Here is a 4,374-nt window from a genome sequence, read left to right on the forward strand (position 1 = left end):
CACAACAACTTGTTGAAAAGCTGCTATTGCTGGGTATGGATTTCAGTATGTGCAGGTGGATTTTGGACTTTTTGACGGAGAGACAACAGACAGTCAGAGTGGGTAGCACAATGTCTAAGACCATCACTGTGAGCACAGGAGCACCACAAGGATGTGTATTGAGTTCTTTACTGTTTGCATTGCTGACACATGACTGTTATGCTAGTTTTAACACCAACCACATCATAAAGTTTGCTGACGACACTACAGTTGTCGGCCTCATCACTAATAATGATAAGTCTGCTTATAGAGAAGAGGTGGAGCAGCTGACAGCGTGGTGTAAAGCACATAACCTTGCCCTAAACACCAATAAGACCAAGGAGCTGGTTGTCGACTTTAGGAGGACCGGTCATCAGGACCATCTCCCATTGAGCATCAGCGGTTCTGAGGTGGAGAGGGTACACAGTATTACGTTTTTGGGGGTACATTTGACAGATAAGCTGACCTCCAATGTCAACACTACAGCTGTCTTCAAGAGGGCTCAAAAGCGCCTTCATTGTCTCCGTGATCTGAGGAAGGTGGATCTCTCTATTCCAGCAATGACTATGTTTTATAGAGGCACTATTGAGAGTATGCTCACATATTGCATCTCTTTCTGGTTCGGTAATTGTACAGCAGAGGAAATTAGCAAACTAAATAGGATAGTGAGAACTGCTGAAAAAATCATTGGTGCCTCTTTGCCACGTTTGCAGGATATTTACACCGAGCGCCAGAGTCCTGCACGGGTCCATTTTTGTACCCGACCCGTTGCAGGACTCTGCCGAGCGCTGTGTGCACAGAGCGAATAACATCCTAAAGGACCCCTCTCATTACTCTCATGGCATGTTCACACTGATGCAGTCTGGTCAAAGATACAGAAGTATTAAATCAAGGACTACTCGGCTGTTACATTTACATTTTACATTTATGCATTTAGCAGACGCTTTTATCCAAAGCGACTTACAACTCAGGAGAACAGGAAGCGATCCGTCAAGAAGAGGTAACGAAACACAAAAAGTGCCCTAAATACTAAGATTTGTACACTGCTCAGAGTAGCAAAGACCAGAAAAGGAAAGAAGAAAGGAGAAATAGAGGGGGAATTTTTTTTATTTTTTTTTATGTAAGATTAAGTGCTCATGGAAGAGATGAGTTTTTACCTGTCTTTTGAACGAAGTGAGTGATTCTGTTGTGCGTATGGAGGACGGAAGATCGTTCCACCAACCCGGAACAATGAAAGAAAAAGTTCGAGAGAGGGATTTCATGCCTCTCTGTGATGGTACCACAAGCCTTCGCTCATTAGCTGAGCGAAGGCTTCTGGTGGGTGTGTAGACGCGTAGGAGTGAGTCGAAGTATGCGGGTGCTGAGCTTGTGGAAGATCCATAAGCAAGAGTCAGAGCTTTGAATTTGATCCGGGCAGCGAGTGGTAGCCAATGCAGAGAGATGAATAGAGGTGTGACATGAGCCCTTTTGGGCTCATTGAATACAAGACGTGCTGCAGCGTTCTGGATCATTTGCAGCGGTTTGATTGCACAAGATGGAAGTCCAGCCAGAAGCGCATTGCAATAGTCAAGTCTAGAAATGACCAGGGCTTGGACAAGAAGCTGTGTTGCATGCTCCGTAAGGAACGGTCTGATTTTCCTGATATTGTGCAATGCAAACCTGCATGACTGAGCCGTCTTCGAGATGTGGTCTTTGAAGGACAGCTGGTCATCAAAGATTACTCCAAGATTTCTGACCGACCCCGAAGGAGTAATCAGGGATGAACCTAGCTGGATGGTAAAATCGTTGCATGGTCCGATTAGCAGGGAAAACATGCAGCTCAGTCTTTGCTAGATTGAGCTGCAGGTGATGTTTTTTCATCCATGCCGAGATGTCCGCCAGACAGCTTGAGAGTCGTGCAGCTACTGTGGGATCATCTGGTTGAAATGAGAGGTAGAGCTGTGTGTCATCAGCATAGCAATGATAAGAGAGACCATGTGCCTGAATGATGGGTCCCAGTGATGTAGTGTAAATGGAGAAGAGGAGAGGTCCAAGCACTGAGCCCTGAGGAACCCCTGTGGTCAGTTGATGTGTTTTGGATACCTCTCCTCTCCAGGCAACCTTAAAAGACCTACCTGTGAGATAGGACTCAAACCAGTGGAGAGGAGTCCCTGTGATGCCCAGTGATGAGAGGGTGGACAGAAGAATCCGATGATTCACAGTGTCAAAGGCAGCAGACAGATCAAGGAGGATGAGGACTGATGATTTGGATGCAGCTTTAGCCAGCCGCAGGGCTTCAGTAACTGACAGTAATGCCGTCTCAGTTGAGTGGCCCTTTTTGAAGCCTGACTGGTTTACGTCCAGTTGATTAGTCTGTGAGAGGAAAGATGAGACCTGGTTGAAAACAACTCTTTCAAGTGTTTTTGCAATGAATGGTAGGAGAGAAACAGGTCTGTAGTTCTCTACAAGTGATGTGTCTAATGTGGGTTTTTTAAGCAGTGGGGTTACCCGAGCCTGCTTGAATGTGGTGGGGAAGATGCCGGTGGAGAGAGATGTGTTGATGATGTGTGTGAGTGCTGGTAAGAGTGTAGGGGAGATGGCTTGTAGGAGATGTGAGGGGATAGGATCTAGAGGGCAGGTAGTGGGATGGCTGGAGAGGAGAAGCTTAGATACTTCGTCCTCAGTGAGTGTAGAGAAGGAGGAGAGAAGATGTTTGGCTGTGGATGTGGCTGATTCAAAAGTGTGTCTGTGTGGAGGTGTGAACTGACTGCTGATGAGTGTGGTTTTGTTTGTGAAAAAATTGGCAAGATCGTCTGCAGAAAGAGAGGTGGTGGGAGGTGGTGGAGGGGGACAGAGGAGAGAGGTGAAAGTTCTGAAAAGTGTGCGTGAGTCTGAGGTGCTGTTGATTTTGTTGTGGAAATATGCGGATTTAGCTGTATGGACGTCCTGTGAGAAGGAAATGAGCAGAGATTGGTACTTACTCAGGTCAGATGGGTCGTTTGATTTGCGCCATTTTCTCTCTGCTGCCCTAAGTTTGGTCCGGTGTTCACGAAGAACATCAGATAACCAAGGGTTAGACGGAGTAGCGCGAGCTGGCCTAGAAGACAGAGGGCAGATAGTATCTAGACAAGTGGTTAAAGTGGAACATAAAGTGTCTGTTGCAGTGTTGACGTCCATAGAGGAGAATTGTGTGGGTGACGGAAGAGAGGATGACACAACGGAGGAGAGGTGAGAGGGAGAAAGAGAACGCAGGTTTCGTCTGAAACTAACTGGTAGAGGAGGTGGAAGCATAGGAGTAGTGAGATGTATATTAAATGTGATGAAGTAGTGATCCGAGAAGTGTAAGGGTTTGACCAAAGTGTTTTCTGTAGTGCAGTTGCGTATGTAGATGAGGTCAAGTTGGTTGCCAGATTTGTGTGTGTGTGAGGTAGTAAGAAGTTTGAGATCGAATGAGGATAGAAGGGAGTGAAAATCTGTAGCATACGGTTTGTCCAGGTGGATGTTGAAATCACCAAGGATTACAAGTGGGCTGCCATCCTCAGGGAATGAGGACAGCAGCACATCTAGTTCCTCAACAAAGGTGCCCAATTGACCTGGAGGGCGGTAAATGACTACAAGATGGATTTTAGCAGGAGCTGTAACTGTAATAGCATGGTATTCAAATGAGTTGTTATTACAGAGAGAGGTGTGGGTTGAGTATTTCCAATTGTTTGTGATAAGAAAACCTGTGCCTCCACCTCTGCCGGTGTGGTGAGGGGTGTGTGAGAAGGAGAAATTGTTAGAGAGAGCAGCAGGAGTTGCTGAGTCTTCTGGACGGATCCAGGTCTCAGTCAAGGCCAAGATATTCAAATTGGAATAAGTGGCGAAGGCTGGAATGAAGTCAGCTTTGTTTACAGCTGACTGACAATTCCATAGACCCAGAGAAAAGGAGGGAGGGATATTAGTAGAGGAAGGAATAGGACGCAGATTAGCAGTGTTGCGCTGCCGTCTGCGTCTGATAGTGGAGCGAGGGGTAGAAATAGTGGGTATGTATTGAAAGCACATTGTGAGAAAAGAGAGAAGGAGAAAGAGGATAGAGAAATAAATAAATACTTAAGTGCGTTCTTGGTGTTCGTTCTATGGTGGAGTCGATCGTAGGTCGAGTCGAAAAAGATGTCTTTACACTTGTCGGTCTTCACACGAGGCGGCTGAACACGAGGGCTGAACGCTCCCGCTGACGCTACCGCGACAGCGCTGACACGCTTATTAAATACACACTGATCACTGCTTGAGGGATAGCAGGTGTGGACGCTTTTATAATTATCCCAAAGATTAATCAACGCAACGGTCTGCCAACGACTCAAATCGAAACCAAACTATCACTCACTACCTGTGCTA

General features: G+C 46.3%; 1 pseudogene; it reads right to left on the minus strand.

The window, feature by feature from the left end:
• Positions 1-1,133: 1,133 nt before the first annotated feature.
• On the minus strand, positions 1,134-4,041 carry LOC137079571 (uncharacterized; annotated as a pseudogene).
• Positions 4,042-4,374: the final 333 nt, after the last annotated feature.

The sequence above is a fragment of the Pseudorasbora parva genome, chromosome 6 (genome assembly GCF_024679245.1).
Source record: "Pseudorasbora parva isolate DD20220531a chromosome 6, ASM2467924v1, whole genome shotgun sequence".
NCBI classification, from domain to species: domain Eukaryota; kingdom Metazoa; phylum Chordata; class Actinopteri; order Cypriniformes; family Gobionidae; genus Pseudorasbora; species Pseudorasbora parva.